Raw genomic sequence first — 19216 nt, forward strand, 5'->3', positions numbered from 1 at the left:
TAACACCCCATTAGAACTTGGTTCTCTCACCAAGCTGTAATGTGATTTTTTTTCTACTCTGAATTGGAAATATGTATGAATATACAGAGAGGTGCTTACAACTAATTTTTATTTACTTGTCACATTTTGGCAATAAATCCCTCTTATTTCTAAATTCTAACTTGTTTATTTCAAAACTGTATATAATCACTATTCAAAAGAAAATATTTTCACCTACCAGAGTGCTTAAACACTGGCACCAGCCAAAGAATGTGGTTGTAGAGACCCAGAAGTCTTCAAGAACAGCCGAAAAAACATTCGAGTTGACCCCACCAAGTTGTTGCCACAAATAATTTAGATATTTACCTGCAAGAAGGAATAAAGCAGATGCAACCAATTCATTCAGTCCATGAGCATGATCTGAGCACCACTTTGTGCTAGACATTGGGCTTAGCATTGAAACTATAAAGAGGAATCAGATGCAGCAAGTGCTTCTATGTTCTGGTAGCAACTCAACACTGTGAAGAGTAAACTAAAGATGTGCAGGCCAACATTCTGGAAATCCTATGTCAATGGGTTTAGTTTGGAACCTGGACTTCTGCATTTTTAAGTTACCCAGAGATGCTTCTAAAGATGAGCCATAGTCTAGAAGATTGTCAACCACAGGAGGTCATTGAGTGGGACAGCTAGACACATACACAGGCAGCTACAATAGTATCTTGAATTGCAATGATGTAGTGGGGTATAAAAGGAAAGCAATGGATATTGCTGGATGGGCATGGCCAGTGATGTTTCATGTCATTGAGGTGACAGCCCTGTTGGACTTTGAATTACTTATGGAGGCTCTCCAGGAAGACGAAGAAGAGAAGGACATTCTAGAAAAAAGGAAGACTAGGCACAAGGCACACTTATGTTTGTCTGTTAGCTTTTAGTTGAAAAAGCAAAATACATGATGCAAAGAAAACTCTCCACGCTGTGATTTTAAAACTACATACTTTTTGCAACTTTATGGTTATGAGTATTATAGAGAACAGGAGATAGGTTTTAGATGATTTTTATGTTGTTGTCAGACTCTAGCAGGGTACTAGAAACCTAGCAGGCATTAATAATTGTTGAGGCAATGAGTCTGAGGCTATATCTGGGCCTTGTCATTATTTTTTATATTTGTATTTTTTTTCTGAAATTTGAGGGCCAAGGAAACATTGACTTTGACTGAGGAGGTCACATCTGTGCCATCTCTGCAAATCAATCAGCACCACTGAAATAGCTACTTAGCATTCTGCTGAGCTTTCCCTGCTCAGTAGAGACAAATATACTCATCCCCCACCTCAGTGAGCATGTTTAGGCAACCAGGATTAGAGCCGCTCAGGTTCCCAACGTCTCCTGCCACATCGGGTTCTCAAAATGGAAAGAATGGTTTATGCCAAATCACTTTTCCTGTCTCAAGGACCACTGAATGGTTTTGTTTTTCCATATTTTGCATAGGACACCCTAAAGACTAGGTGACTTGGCAAACACACAAGTTTTAGTATAATTCTTGGCTTCTGCTTCTTTTTGAAAATCTTGTTTAGATTTGATTTTAAGTCAGAAATTCACTGAATGTCAGGTAATCATTAGGGAGGGAGATTTGTGTGTCAACCAAAGTAATTGTCCCATGGCCCCAGGGTGTTTCTGTTGTTTCCCTGAAATTCTGCTTTTTTAGTCAGCTAGATTGAAAACTCTGAACAGTAGATGTTTATGTGGCAAAATGCAAGACAATCTACAAGGGAGATTTTAAGGATTTTGAGATGAAAAAACAGATGCTACTCAGGGGCTTTATGCACCATCCATCAATTCTGAAGTTCTGACTCTCCCATTACCCTTTCCCTGGTGTGGTCAGAACTCCGGGCCACCGGAAGTTAGTGGAATCATGTAGTTGAATTCTTTACTTCATGGCATTGTATTCTCTCCAGCTATCAAAACATTAATCTTTTATGTCTTTTTGTTGTTGTTGTTATTGTTATACTTTAAGTTCTGGGGTACACATGCAGAACATGTAGGTTTGTTACATAGGTATACACGTGCCATGGTGGTTTGCTGCACTCATCAACCCGTCATCTACGTTCTTTTATGTCTTTCAAAGCAACACTCTGTTCTTCTGAGTAGTGAAATCAGGTCAACTTTACCACCACCCTCCATTTTTAATATGCTTCACCATCACCCAGCAGCCACTTAAGATTTATCTAGGGCTCTATGGTGATGTTAGGACCCATAAAAGAAATTTATGCCTTCCATATGTTTGGTTACAGATGGGAAATGGGAATGTTGAAGGACATGAAAGAAAGGATGTTTACACATTAAGCATCAGTTCTGAAGCTAGTTTGTCTGAGTTTGAATCTTAGCTCTTCTCTTTATTAGCTCTGTGACCTCGAGCCAGTTACTTAAATGCTCTGATCCTCTATTTCCTGATCAGTAAAACCTCCCTGTTCAAATGTGTGAGAGTTTAATAAACTAGGATACTTAAAAATGTTAGAGCTGTGCATAGCATGTAGTTAGCGTTCAGTACATGTTAAATATTATTTTTTATTATGTACAAACATGAGTGGGCACAGAATTTTAAATCATCTGAACTTTCGAGAAATTTTGAGTTATCAACACCATTCCCACAAGAGAGTGGCAAAATTATTGTTGAGAATCAAACAGCTGTTTCTCAGAGGAAGCAATGGAGGCTTGCTGGGATAAAGGCATTTACTGAGAGGCTGTTACCTAGTGAGAGTGATGAATTAATTAAAATAGTCAAATCCCTTTCTGTCTCTGAAAGCTTCCACTTTTATCTTTGAAGAGCAGAATTGTCACTCCAAGGACATTTATTAACAAAAAGCACAACTTTCTAGTGCAAAGAAGGCAAAGTCATAGGTGTCCCAAGTCTTACCCTATTCCTGTGAAATATCATGTCCTTGGCTTTTCTCTGTCATGTAGCCTCAACTTTCTCTGACCAGGTGCATTTCCTTCTCTGGTTTCTAAATTGCCAGTGGCAATTTGGATCACTTAATATCTGTTAAATTTTGTGACCCAACAAAGTCTTTTAGCACTGTGGTGTCAAAAAGAAAAACACCTCTCAGGCATATACATTTTATAGATTCCTGGAGAATGTTGCTGTACAGCTCCATCCCCACCCAATGAAATATGATCCAGAGAGTCTTGCAAAGAGACAAGCCTCATTTTCCACAATTAGCTCTAAAGTGCCTCCAGGAAATGATTTTCTCAGCTCATCTCTCTGTATTCCCTGTTTTGGATCACAGGGCAATCTGTTTAAATGACTAATTACAGAAATCATTAAAGGCACCAAGCAAATGTCATCTCTGAATACCCACATCCCAAGCTTTACAAATCCTGCCTGGCTTGACAGTGATGAGGCCACTTAACAGTCCAGCGCAGGCGGATGTTAAAAAAAATAAAAAGGTGACCATCTGCGGTTTAGTTTTTTAACTTTCTGATTTCACACTTAACGTTTGTCATTCTGTTACTGGGCACCTGTTTAAATTCTATTTTAAAATGTTAGTGTGTGTTGTTTAAAATAAAATCAAGAAAGAGAGAGTTTGGGTTAAGTCATCTTTTTATCACCAAAATCATGGCAGGACATGTTTTTCATGATACCAATGAGGACTGTAATGAGAATACACTCTTTCACTCTCAATCATTTATTGGAAGAGATAACTCATTTGGGGAACATATTTGTCTAAGAGAGATGGAAGATAATGTGTTAGAATCAGGGGTGATTTTGAAATCATTCTGGTCATAGGCATAAAACCCCAATGGAGGAAGAAGATGGTGGTCAGAGGTGGTAGGAGCCCTTGACAGTTGTGAAAAAGGAACTTGTGCTTCTTCAACCATAAAGCCAGGAAGTGATGAGAGATGTCAAGCTGAATTGTACCCCTTTCAGAAGTGTCAATCAAGTCCTGGAAACAACGTATCATTATAATTGCCCTATATTTCCTTTCTTCAAAGGGGTACCCATTTGTTAAAAACATAATTATCCTATTTACAGCCATTAAAACCCTATGGTTGTTATACACAGTCCAATAGTACTATCAAACATTATTTCCCTGAATCTGTAGAGTTTAGGAGTGTTTTGGGGTATTGCAGAAGAAGAAAGGGCACCAGCTGTACTGAAGATATTGTAAACCATGGTGAGTTAACCTGTACAATGGAATTAGGATCAGATTCAAATTTAGGGTCTCCTTTGAAGTTAAATTGCATTCTTCAAATGGGAATCAGTAGAGATTTAATGAACCAGTGCGCTGGTTTGTTTCTAACTCCTCCTCCATTTTTATAGCGATGAATAGGGGATTTTATTGGGCATATACATGGGATTGATGCACAAGAATTTCTGTCATTGCCTTATTCTCCACTCCAAAATTGCCTCTGACATGGTAAAAGTCCATGGCCAGGAAAATAAGAATACTCTGTGTTGGCATTTCTTTACAGCAATACTTTCTATGAATAATCAATGGCCCAGAAAGATGAAGCCTTTTTTTTCTGGTTTCCACCTACTCATAAAGTTCAGCACCTTGTATCAACTTGGATGGGGAAAGGAGAGTAGATTTCCCTGGCTCAATAAGCTCTGAATTCATAAACAAGAAGCAGATTCCCTCTCCATTCAATCTCCAATCCTTTATAAAGATAAAGCTGTGGAGATGGTCTTTCAGGATCTTAGATTAGATAATTTTTCACGTTCTAATAATAAAGTTCTGAGGGAAGCACTGTGATCAAACATAGCTGATGAGAATACACAATTATTTTTATTCTTATCCTCCTCCTTTTCCTCTTTCTCCTCCTCCTCCTCCTCTTTCCCCTTCATCTTGATAGCTCTTAAACACTGTAGAATTTACCACTTATCCTTCAACAATAGAATTCTTTTTGCCTTAGAATAAACATTTGCACAATAGTAGCGACATTACAATATACAGATTTTGAAAAAAAAAAAAAACCCTCAAATCCTATACCCTGAGACTTTTAATTTGTTAATTCAGTTAATGTATTCATCAATCAACTGCAAGTCAAAACAACTTCAGGGAGTAGAATATTGCTTTAGATACATTTGTATTTGTCCAGAATACTTTTATTAATATTTGGGATTAAAACATTACTGAATTACTAAACCCTAAGGGTCCTGAAAAATTCAATACTGATATGGTAGGCATCAACTTTAGGAAGTCAACACACCTGCATTGCTTCTCCCTTGAAAAATATATTTCATAAAGATACTGTTCATGTGTAATCAAATCATGGAATAATTTACATTTCCTGATGGAATTTTCCTGTTTATTCCAGAACTTGGTAGGTATTTCACTGTACTTTCCTTCTCTCATTACTGAGATGTCAGTTTCTGCACTGTACAATGATAAATATTGGGCAATGATGTGAATGTTGGTGTTAGGCTTGGACTGTTAGTGCTGGAATAGATCTCCAAAGTAGAGCCAAGAAAGATTAGAGGGGAGGATGCCTGTAAGATGGGGCAGGATTAGAAGTTTGGTATTAGGCAAGTTGAGTTATTAAACAAGCACGTAAAGATGTCAAATAGGCAGTTGTTTACATGAGTGTGGGCTAGAGTTACAAAAATAGTATTTTCATCCCAGAAGTCTGGGCTGCAGTTACAAAAGTCATTATCTTGTCAGGGCCACACAATTACACAGGTGTTCATAGTAATGAAGGCCCTTCCATCTTGTAATTGCACCATCTAGAACATTATTTAGCCTCTGAGGTAGCGGGGGAAGAGAGAGAAGAAGGGAAACCACATCTTACATTTGTTACAGTGCCTTTTAAAATGGACACTTTTCACTTCTTCTTGGAGTCCATTGGCCAAAATTAATCACATAGCCCTAACCTAACTGAAAGGAAGCTGGGAAATATAGAGAAACACATGCGTTCCTGATGGATATTAACTGCCACCAACTCACAGAGAAAGGAGAGAATTCCTGGAGTGGTGTACATGAGGAAGAAGTGATGGAATCTAGTGCACAGGTCGTGTGCCTGGTTCTAGATGGCGGTATTTATATACAACACAGAGCTTTTACAATAGCAGAATTCTGCTGTTAGATGGCTAGGTACTATGGAAGCAATCTGGCATTTTCTTCTGATTGCTTCATTTTTCTAAGTGAAGTAGGAAGCAAGGTTATCAACTGAGTGTGACAATGAAAGAGGAGGTATTAGTGATGTAAAACAAGAGGAGCAAGAGTGAAATTGTCATCTAGGAGAGTGGAGAGTGAAAAGGCCATAATGAAAGTAAGATTGCCTGTTCGTGCCAGTTGTTAAGCTATTGTCTCTCAGCCCCCAACTCTCTCCAGTATTCTTGGCTTCATGATGCTGGGGACAGGGACTGTGTTAACTACATTTCTCCTTTGCTGGCTGCCCCTTGTTAGGAGGCCTAGAGGGAGATCAGAAGCCTAGAGGGAGGAAAAGGGGACTTTATTCTTGTTTTGTTTCCTGCTTGATCCTCTCTCAAACAGTGTCAACCCAGTAATACTTCTTCACCCTGGCAGCAGCACTTCATTCTCTTTTCCTGCAGTATTTCCAGTTTGTAGTTTACCCAAACTCAAAGAACTAGCTGCATCACATCCCCTCAGAGAAAAGCACTAGGTTACTGTACTCTTTCCTTAGAGGTCTAGATCCTAGCTCCATTGTGGCTTCCCCCAGGCTAAGATATCATCTTTAATTAATCAGTATCTCCTCCTCAGAGGACAGTGTTTTAGCTTGCAGTTTACTCCTCCAAGCTTCTGGGTTCTATTAATTCCCTAAGCCCTAGGAGGGTTAACTGCTTTATGCAATTCTATTTCTGTTATTTTTTATTCTTTTTGCTTTCCATTTCTTCAATATCTGGCTAAATTTTACATATAAAATAATTTAAAATAATTGTTGTGATCTCGTTGGACCATGTTTGATATAGTGGCTGTCTGAGCACCAGCAACCTAGTCAACCTGTCTGTCTCAGTTTTTTTTACTCTGTGAAGGAATGAAAACTACCCATTTTAGAGTAGTTGTGGGGATTAAATGAGAAGCTGTATGTAAAACACTTAATGCAATTCACTGCTCATAGTAAGTTCTCAATAAATTCTAGTTACCATTTTTTGAGAATCCACTCAGATGGCCCCTCGTCCAGAAAGCTTTTCCTAATATTCTACCCAATGCCAATCATTCCATCTTCAGTGCTGCCTTTCAAGCAATCACCTTCTTGTGTTCTTGCTTTTGTCACTTTGTGTCTTGTCTGTTGTGTTTTTCTATGTTCCCCTCCTTAAAGTATTTCTATTTGTCTCTGAATAGTAACACCTAGCACGGGCCCCAGCACAGAGTAGTAGTATTATGTTATCTGCAGGAACACCTTCATTTAGCACACCTCAGTAGTTATCAATAAGATAGCAAAGCGTTTTAATTCTTTCAGATGTTTCATTATAAACACCAGACATCTGTGCCTAACCTCTAACCTTATATTCACTCAGCCTCTGCTTCTAATCCAGTACATCTTCTTTCTAGCTGCATGGTTTTGGCCACATTGTGAAGCAGGATTCAGTTTCCTTACAATAAAATGGGGAAAACGACACCTATATCACAAGGTTGTTGTAATCATTAGATAACTAATGTGCTGCTCTCAGCACAATGGCTGGTATATAATGTGAACTGAGAGCATTAAAATTTCTTTTTCTCTGAACTAAATCCCTGCTTTTAAAACCTCACTGATGGTGTCATAGAAGGCATGTGTTCTTTACTTAAAAATAAAGATTGATGGACTATTTGAAGAACCAAGTGATCAAAATATGCCATAAAAATTGTTCTGGCGTATATCAAGGGACCTTTAAAATTAGATTCATTCTATTGGATATACAACTATTTTAAGGAATTGGTAGAAATAAATAGGAGGTGAAAAGATAGAAGGCAAAAAGGAGTTTTTGTTTTTTTTTTAAAAAAGCAAGTAGGTAGGTGGAACACTTATAATGCAAATGTGTAGGGTCTGGCAATATTTAGAAGGTGTTTATAATAAATCACCTTCAGAGATCATACTTAAAAAGTGGGTGAAGGATGTGAACAGACACTTCTCAAAAGAAGACATTTATGCAGCCAAAAAACACATGAAAAAATGCTCATCATCACTGGCCATCAGAGAAATGCAAATCAAAACCACAATGAGACACCATCTCACACCAGTTAGAATGGCCATCATTAAAAAGTCAGGAAATAACAGGTGCTGGAGAGGATGTGGAGAAATAGGAACACTATTACACTGTTGGTGGGACTGTAAACTAGTTCAACCATTGTGGAAGTCAGTGTGGCGATTCCTCAGGGATCTAGAACTAGAAATACCATTTGACCCAGCCATCCCATTACCGGGTATATACCCAAAGGATTATAAATCATGCTGCTATAAAGACACATGCACACGTATGTTTATTGCAGCACTATTCACAATAGCAAAGACTTGGAACCAAGCCAAATGTCCAACAATGATAGACTAGATTAAGAAAATGTGGCACATATACACCATGGAATACTATGCAGCCATAAAAAATGATGAGTTCATGTCCTTTGTAGGGACATGGATGAAGCTGGAAACCATCATTCTCAGCAAACTATCGCAAGGACAAAAAACCAAACACCGCATGTTCTCACTCACAGGTGGGAATTGAACAATGAGAACACATGGACACAGGAAGGGGAACATCACACACTGGGGACTGTTGTGGGGTGGGGGGAGGGGGGAGGGGGGAGGGATAGCATTAGGAGATATACCTAAAGCTAAATGATCAGTTAATGGGTGCAGCACACCAACATGGCACATGGATACATATGTAACATACCTGCACGTTGTGCACATGTATCCTAAAACTTAAAGTATAATAATAATAAATAAAAATTCAGTCGAACAACAACAACGAAAAAGAAGTGCTTAGTGTGGTACTTCGTAATGGTAAGGCATTATACCAGATAGTGAGCTAAGCGTAAATTCCTTCCCTATCACTCACAGAAATAGAATAGATTGGGGGAATGGGGACATGGGGAGCAGAGTGAGGTGGGGTGAAGGGTCAGGAGTTGGGGGTAAAGAAATAAAATTGATTCACAAGTTACTTGGATGAAGGATATTAATATAATGTGATGAAAGTGAAATAATATATGGCTGTTTCTTTCTGTAGCTGGAAAAGTCAAGTAGAAATTGTGGTATTTGAAATATTGATGCCAATGGAGGCAGAATTTAACTCTCCCCAAAACTACCTTTGCTTTTTCTTTCACTTTTTAATTTAATTAGCATTTAATGGGTGACTATTTTGTGCCAGGCCTTGTGGTGAACATGGGGATCCTGGTGATAATGACACATTATAGTGGAAGATATGGACAAAAAACAAATAAAGACCAAAATAAGACATTTTCAGATAGTGATCAGTGGTAAGACAGAAATAAAACCAATGGATATGGTAATAATTGGGAAAGGGCTAGAGCGAGGCAGCTATATCTACATGACCTTTATGAAGAGGTGACATTTGGGCTGAGCCAGCCATGCAAAGTGGAGGAGGAAAAGGAAAGATAGCTTGGACAGAGGCCCCAGGTAGGAAGAACCTGGCAGCCTTGAGAAAAAGAAAGGAAGCAGATGTACTGAGTGTAGTGAACAAGGCTAGGGGAAGAGGGGTGATCTGGGCTGGACTGGGCAAAAGCCCTGTAGGCCATGAGAAGGAGCTAGAATTTTATGGTAAGTGCAAAGCTCTCGACTGAATGGAAGAAGAACCACAGCAAGCTTGGCATGCTGCAATTCTTTAGTTAGGTTTGTATTATCTTGGCAAAATATATTTTCTACCAAATTTGTCAAAGATGTACCAAGTACCTCAAAATCCCTTGTAAAGAAGTGTTTCACATATTTATTTATTTGTTATTTAATATATATTATCCACATACACACACTGCAAAGCACTAAACAGGAAAATATAACCCACAGTCAGTACAGGAGAATCATCAGGTGGAGAGGTGGGAGGCTGGAGAATTAGTCCATCCCATCTCCATGCTCTTGAGACACATCTCTTCCTGGGAGTCTTTCTGCTATCTGCCATCACCAACATGTAAATAAGATTATAATAAATTAGAACCATATTTTTTTTTTATAGACATGGCTTCCTTCTCTGGGTCTGCACGAGCTGTCCCTTTTCTTCATGCGGCCACCAAGAAATAGCCATGGCACCCAGACAATCTCCACTATTGATCTCCAGGCCCATATCCTATCTACACCTGTCTTGGAACAAACTTGGCCTTCTTCCACAGAAGGCATTTCAAATATTGATGTACTTGGTACTTGGTATTGACCAAGTACTTAGGTGAAATGCTTATTTACAAAACTTGTTTTTTAAAAAATTAAATTCTGAAAATATATGTAACACACAGGTTTAGGAACTAGATTTCTCAGTATGGAGCCATCTGGCCTGATTTTATTCTGTAGTCTCACCTATTACCAGTTTTCCCAAATATCCTGTAATGTAACACACTGAGCTGCTCATCTTTTCACAAGTAGGCTGTATTTGTTCATGACTCTGTGCCTGCGCTCATTTCCCCTTACTTGAATACCCTCCCTTCTCTTCCTTTCTCTTCTCTGCCTTGAAACTGTTATTTATCCTTTAAAGCCCTGCCAAAGATCCACCCTTTCTGAAGCTTCACTGACTTCCACTCTCAGAAAAGTTTATTCTTCTCTCTTCTTTGCTTATTGAACACTTTGTAGGGACTTATTACATTACACAAAAATATTTACAATTTTCACTTCTCCAAGTAGACTTTGAGTTCTGCAAAAACAGTGATCTTTATCTTATTTAATGTTTTCTCTTCCTCCACTACCCATTATGGTGCCTACTATCTAAGTAATCACTGGATAATTTATTGAATAAATAATAATGCAATATGTCAACTTTTAAAATATAGGAGTGGATTCAGTGATCCTGGATTGAGCCCTTAAGGAAGTGAAGCATCAGGAGCAGCGGAGAATATGTGATAGGGAGTGTAGCAGGAGAGGTGTCAACATGGCCAATTCTGTCACTGTAAATTGCTCACAGCTGACTCTAGGAGCTCTGCTTCCCCATGGATATAACGGAATAAGAATCCTGATCCTTCTTACTTCCTTCAATTCTTATGGAGATCAAATGAGATACCATAGGCAAAAGCCCTTTGTGAACCATCAACCATCATATAATCAGCAATTAGTATCATTATTAACTAAAATGACTCCTGTGGCAATATATTGTAGACATTTTACAATGGATTTACCTCTTTTCATGGGACTACAGATATTCCTCCTTTCCTCCTCTCCAGCTTCCAACATGTCTAGAACGCACACATTCATATCTACATTGACTATTTGCTTGTCTGGTTGTGCAGAATTGCTTATTGAGGCCTTCATGTAATACTACCTGACCATGAAGTTTGGAAATAAATGCCAGTGGAGCTAAAGTTGCAAATAAAAACCCATGGAAGCTGAGGAACGGTTCTTTTGGTTGTACTGTCTGTAGCAGACAATGGACCAAGCACCTTCCATGTGCCTGTCACTTTATCTGGGGAAGTAAAGATAATTCCATGAAAAATGAGGCAGAGGGTCTGATCTGAAATTTCCCTCAGCATTGTAGGTGAAATGGGTCAAATTTATAAGATAGGGTTTTAAAAAGAAGGTTTGCTTAATTCTCTGTGGGAAACTGGATACCCTTAGACTTTCCTGAATACCGTTTGTCTGGGCTGAAGCAAGTAATGAAGTAAAGAAAGCAATTACAGGGTGCATTTTGTGACTTAGAACTGAACCCTGTCACTAATCAACCTGTTGGAGGAGACAGCTTCTGTACTAATGTTATGTCCAGAATTCAGAACACCCTTGGCCTTGAAGCAATTTTTGGAAGGTTAGGAGGTCAAGGACTGGGCAATTCTAGAAGCAATGCTTGGCCCTTTTTCTAAAAAGAAAGGGAATTTGGCATTTTTCCAGTGGAATTATTATTGGACTGGCAAGGCCTTAAGTCCCCAACTGTGTTCAGGGCTCTTAAAGCGAGGGTTTGGCAGTGGTGTTTATTCAAATTAGGGTTTTACTTTAAGGGGAAGGTCTCTGTTTTCCAGGGGATCAACCTAGCTGACAGAAGTGAGATGAGGCAGAAGAAAAGAGCAGCTTGATTGATGTGGGTGCCTATACATCACTTGCCTCTTTAGGAGAAATTAGCATCTTAGACGGGAGGGCTTGGAGAATGTTAATGTTAAGTTGATTAGAAGCCAAATAACTTAGTTTAGTCAAAGGCCCCACAGATTTCCTGGGAGCCCTGGTTGCACTGGTCCAGATGGTCTTTTTTGGCTGTGCTGTTCTCAGCCACACATCCAGCCAGCTCCAGGTTTCCTTCTCCACTCAGAGTGGGAGAGGCTGCCCCTACCTCCTGTGTTCCCACAAATGCTGCATTCTCTCAGTGCTCAGTGAATACTAAATAATCAAAATGGCAATAAATCCTGAGCTTGGCACATCCCTTTAGAAGTCTTGGACAGGAGACGGGTAATGCTGAACTGGCTGTTGGAGGAAAAAATAGAGTACTAACCTTTTCTCATTATAAATGATAATTATAATTGCAATATATTATTAACATAATATCAATAACAATGATAGTAGTGCTTGGCAAGATGTCAGGCACTGGGCTGAGAAATTAAATTCATAACTTATTTAACCTTCAATAAAACAATAATGTATGTATGATAACCTTCATATTACAGATGGAAAATAGTTCAGAGAGTTTAAGTGACTTGCCCAAATCTAATAAACAGTAGAACTAAGATTAAAATTCTGATTTGTGTCGTTCTAAATCATGTGCTGTAGAACTTTATTCTATATTCCCCCTCTAGTCTATTTTCTATTGTGGCTACATGAATATATGAATAACTTTGGATGGCAAGAGTGGGCCTTCAACTTCCTCATTTGGCACCAAAGGGCAAAATTTCTAAGAAGTAGTAGAAGGTGAGGTGAAGACTTGGGGCTGGAGTGAACAGACTAATAATAATGAAAGGAAAGTCACACTATGCTTTTTGCATTGTCTCTTAAACCCACTACCCCAAGGCATAGTGCATTTTGCCTCATCAGAGAAAGACAATTATAGTACTAATAATGGTGATTATAATGGCCACAAAACTTCCGAGAAAATGTTCCCAGTTGTTGAATAATACTAAAAATATTATCAAGATTCATTAGCTATAGAAGTGTAAATGCAGTCCCCATATATGATGACCTGGAAGCATCAAATGGCCTAAGAAACTTACTGGCATTAAATATGCCCCAATTTATTCTACTTAAGTGAGAATCTAGGATTTGTGCATGCCCTTAGCTATTGCTGAAATGGCTTTATTTGAGAATGTCAACATCTTTCACATTCTCTTTTAGGTTATCAGCAAAAACGAGTAGACTAGAAAAATTAAAACATTTATGCTCCATTTTCAGTCACTTTAGGAGATGGATGTAATATTGATTCCAGTCTATGCATAAGGCTTTCACCATTAGCTAGTATTGAGCAGAAGATGCATGTGAAAAAATGAAGAAGCATAGAGAGAGGACCAGGAGGACACAAAAAGCAGATCTAAGACTTTTACTTGTAGCCAAAATGGAGTAACAGAGACTTACCATCATGTCGAACAAATAAAACATGGACAAAATCAATGAAGGGATGGCCCTCAAGACATTGAACGCCAGTCAATGAAGGACAATTATTCCCAGGAGTCAAGGAACAAAATAGTGCACCCAATAATTTCCGTAGTTTATTGTATTGAAAAAGTGTCCAGACTGTGTCACAGGGCAGGGAATTGCAGACAGTCTGGCAGTCTCCCTGAGTGGGAGAGATAGAGCTAAGAGTCTGAGGATGCCCGAGTGGGTAGAGTTCACAAGACATGGTACTAGAGGTGAGAGAAGTACACACACACAGAGAGAGAGAGAGCCAGAGATCTGCAGGAAGACTTCCTTAAGTCCTCAGCTGAGGAGTGATCAGTGTCTGTCAGTGGGAACACTAATTAAGTCTGGAAAGGACCTACTGAAAGAATAAAAGGGAATCATTCATAACTCAAACAAGGCTGAAATAGTGCTTGTTCCCAACACTCAGATTGGAAAACCTCATAAGTTAGGAGGCTTTAGTTAGAGTAGTAAAAATGGGTCTTTATTCAATAGCAAAAAAATCAACCCTAGACTAAATGGTGCTCAGCTAAACAAAGCCAAAAAACAAGGCCCAAAATGATGAAATTCTTTTAAAGTAGGCTAATTAGTAAAGGAGATTTAAACAGCTATTATGAGTGTCTTCCATAAACTTGAGGAGCTAGATTGGGCATGTAAAGCAGAAACAAGAAAGATTTATAAAAAAGACGAAAATCAAACTTGGAGAGATGAAAACCATGTCTAAAATGAAAAATACATTGGATGAGATTATCAGCTGAACAGACATTGCAAATAAAAAGTGGTGTATTTGAAGACATAGCAATAGAAACTATCTAAAATGAAACAGAGATGGCTGGGTCAAATGGTATTTCTAGTTCTAGATCGCTGAGGAATCGCCACACTGACTTCCACAATGGTTGAACTAGTTTACAGTCCCACCAACAGTGTAAAAGTGTTCCTATTTCTCCACATCAAAGGACTATAAATCATGCTGCTATAAAGACACATACACACGTATGTTTATTGCGGCACTATTCACAATAGCAAAGAGTTGGAACCAACCCAAATGTCCAACAACGATAGACTGGATTAAGAAAATGTGGCACATATACACCATGGAATACTATGCAGCCATAAAAAATGATGAGTTCGTGTCCTTTGTAGGGACATGGATGAAACTGGAAAACATCATTCTCAGTAAACTATCGCAAGGACAAAAAACCAAACACCGCATGTTCTCACTCATAGGTGGGAATTGAACAATGAGAACTCATGGACACAGGAAGGGGAACATCACACTCCGGGGACTGTTGTGGGGTGGGGGGAGGGGGGAGGGACAGCATTAGGAGATACACCTAATGCTAAATGATGAGTTAATGGGTGCAGGAAATCAGCACGGCACATGGATACATATGTAACAAACCTGCACATTGTGCACATGTACCCTAAAACCCTAAAGTATAATAAAAAAAAAAAAAAAAAAAATGAAACAGAGAGAAAAAGGACTGCAAAAAAAAAAAAGAAATTGAGCACTATTACACTGTAGGGCAACCTTAAGTGGTCAAATGTGTGTGTAACTGGAGCCCTTAAAGGAGAGAATTGGGGTGATGAGGCACACAGAATGTTTGTGAACATAGCAGCCAAAAAATTTTTCAAACAATGAACCCCCAGGTCCAAGAAGCTCAACAAATGCCAATCATAAAATATGAAGAAAACTGTAACAAAACTTATCACTATCAAATTGTTTAACCCAATGATAAAGAAAAAATATCTTACAAGTATCAAGAGAAAATACGCATTGCCCAAAGAGGAACAAAAACAACAGTAATATTATATTTCTCATTTGAAACAATGCAAGCTAGAAAACATTACGAAAACATTTTTAAAGTAATGAAAAAAGTTTTCTGTCAGCCTATACTTCTTTACCCAGTGATGATATCTTTTTAAAAAGACAAAATAAAACATTTCAAATATAATAAAGCTGAAAGAATCCATCACAAGTAGACCAGCACTATGAGACATATATTTTTAAAAGTTCTTCATGCAGGAGAAAAATAATATGAGACAAAAATGTTGAGCTCCACAAGGTAATGAAGCACATTGAAAATGGTAGTTACAAAAATAAAAAGCAGACATTTCTTCTTATTAAATTCCTTTTGAAAGATGGTTGACTTTTGAAACAAAATTATATATGGAGTTTATACAATATGTAGAAGTAAACAAAGGGCAACAATAGCCGAAATATCAGTATAGAAGAATAGCAGTAAATTGCTGCAGTATGTTTATACTACATGTGATGGGGAAGATTATCACTTGAAGATAGACTGTGATGAGTTAAAGATGTATAGCATAAGTCCTAGCAACCAATAAAATAATACAACATAGAGTTGTAGCTAATATATCGAGTGATGAAATTAAATCATTAAAAAATATTCATTTAACCCAAATGAAGGCAAAAAAATGGGCGAGAGGACACAAAGAACATATAGAACAAATAAACAAGATGATGGATTTAAATGTAATCAAATCCAAATCACATGAAATATAAATGGCTTAAAGATTTAATTTAGAAGGTAAAAATTATCACACTGGATATAAAAGATCCAACTAAATGCTACCTACAAGAAATTCACTTTTTATATAAGTACAGAAATACACAATTATTTAGAGTTATTGTGTAGATATAAATTAACCCAAATATTTAAGAAAAAGAATTTTAAGAATTAGAAAGAGGTAAAACTATCACTATTTCCAGATGATAATGATTATGTATATACCTTAGAAACCAAAGATAATCAACTAAAAACTATTAAAAACAATACAAATTTTCAGAAAAACATACTGCTATAAAATTATTAGATTAAATTAGTATTTTAATATATTAAAGCAAGAATAAATTATTAGATATGATAAAAAACATATTAACATAAATAATAGCAACAAAAGACATAAAATACCTAGAAAAAAATAAGAAATATGCAAGACATATAAGAAGAAAAAGATAAAACATCATAGGATATCAAAAACAATTGAAAAATTCAATAGATACTATGACTTGAATAGGAATATAGTCTATATCATGAAGAATGTCAAGGTTACCTAAGTTAATTTATAAATATAATGCTAACCTGATAAAAGTATCACCATTTCAAAAACCAGATAGACTGTTTCTAGGGTCATATGGCAATATAAGTAAATAAATATATCCAGGAATAGAAAAAAAATTAAGTGCTTCTGAGGAGTCAGTCTATTAGATTATTAAAACAAAGAATGCATTTTAAGGAGTCAATGAGAAAAGCAGCATGGTACTGAGATAATAATAGGAAGACAATCCAGTAGAACAGAAAAGAAAAATTTGAAAATATTAATGTGAGAGTTTATAATACAGATACTAATTCATATTAATGTGCAACTATGTTATGTAAAATGGTGACATTTCAAATTAATAAAAACAATAAGTTTTGATAGACCAAAAAAATCAGAAAAAGATTATTGTAAATCTTTCTTACATCTTACTCCAGGATATATTTCAAATGGATCAGTTACTTACATGTAATAAATAAAAGCATAAATGTTCTAGGAAAAAAAGACAATGGAAATTCTAATTGCCTTGGCATAAAACAGACCCTTCTATTTATTGCTAATAATCAGAAACCATATATAAAAATCTATAAATTTTATCCAATAATATTTTTTAAAATCCTGCATAGCAAAAAGTAAAAAAAAAAAAAAAAGAAAAAAGCCAAGTTGCATTTCCCCTAATTTAAAAAAGTGCTTTTATAACTAAGTTATAACCATATTGTAAAACATCAGTATCCTCATTAAATATAAGCAAAGCCTAGGAATAAACACTGAAAACAGTAGACCCTGAAAATGGCTCCCAAAACATGAAAACAATGCTCATGGTCACTAATGCAGAACTATTAAAAAGACAAGTATCCAAAACTTTGATGCCACTCAGTTCCCAAGCTTGTGATCAAATGATCAATTTCATGCATGACTTGCAGAAATGTAAATGGATTCCAGCTCTACAGAGATTTTAAACAATATATATCAAAATAGTTCTTTGATAATAACAATTCTACCTCTGAAATTACATACATATGGGCTGACTCATTGCAGCATTATTTGTAAACAGTAAGCAATTAAAAAACTCCAATGTCTATCAATATGGAACTGGATAAGTAAACTATTCACACACTGGAATAAGATATAGCTCTAAAAAAAGGAAGAGGGGCATACCAAATCTAGCGACATATGTGAAGGATTATAAACCATGATCAAGTGGAATTTATCCCAGGAATGTAATATTAGTTTAACATCCAAAAGTCAATCTGTATAATGCACCATATTAATACAATTAAGGACACAACCCACGTGATCATCTCAATAAACTTTTTTTTTTTTATCATGAAAGGGTGTTTGATGTTGTGAAATATTTTATCTGTAAATATTTGACAAAATCAAACACCCTTTCTTGATTAAAAAAATGTTCAACAAACTAGAAATAGAAGGTAGATTCTTCAACCTTATAAATGATATCTAATGAAAAACCCATAGCTAACATCATAGTTAATGGTGAGGGACTGAATGCTTTCTTCTTAAGATTAGGAGCAAGGCAAGAATGTTTGCTTTCACCATTTCTAATCAACATTTTACTGTGCATTGTAGCCAGGGAAATCAGGCAAATAAAAAAATTAAAGATGTCTAGATCAGAAAAGGAGAATTACAATTATCTCTCTTTATAAATGGCATGATCTCTCACATATAGAAATCCTAAGAAATCAACTGAAAATTTTTTGGAACTAATTAATGAGTTCAATAAGTATACTATATATAAGATCAATATACAAAAGTTAACAGTAATTCTATGACTAGCAATGAACAATTCAAAAATGAAATTAAGAATTCCATTTATGATAGCATCAAAAGAGTAAAATATTTAGAAATAAAGGAAACAAGGGTAAGACTTATACACTGAAAACTAAAAACACTGTTGATAGCAATTAAAAATCTAAGTAAATGGAGGCAACCCATAAACATGGACCAGAAGACTTAATTTTGTTAAGAAAGACTTATTCTGAGAATTGATTTACAGACTCAATGCCATCCCTAACAACATCCCACCTAGCTGTTTTTTTTTTAATTTTTATTTCCAGACACTGACAAGCCACTGCCAAATTCATAAGAAAGTGCAAGGGGCCCAGACTGACCAAAACAATCTTAACAAAGAAAAATAAAGTAAGGAGACTCTCACTTCCTAACTTTAAAACTTACTACAAGACGGGGTGGAGCCAAGATGGCCGAATAGGAACAGCTCCAGTCTACAGCTCCCAGCGTCAGTGGTGCAGAAGACAGGTGATTTCTGCATTTCCAACTGAGGTACCGGGTTCATCTCACTGGGGAGTGCCTGACAGTGGGTGCAGTGCACTGTGCCTGAGCCAAAGCAGGGCGAGGCATTGCCTCACCCAGGAAGGGCAAGGGGTCAGGGAATTCCCTTTCCTAGTCAAAGAAAGGGGTGACAGACAGCACCTGGAAAATTGGGTCACACCCACCCTAATACTGCGCTTTTCCAATGAGCTTCACA

This window comes from Symphalangus syndactylus, chromosome 7, assembly GCF_028878055.3.
Source record: "Symphalangus syndactylus isolate Jambi chromosome 7, NHGRI_mSymSyn1-v2.1_pri, whole genome shotgun sequence".
Lineage (NCBI taxonomy): Eukaryota > Metazoa > Chordata > Mammalia > Primates > Hylobatidae > Symphalangus > Symphalangus syndactylus.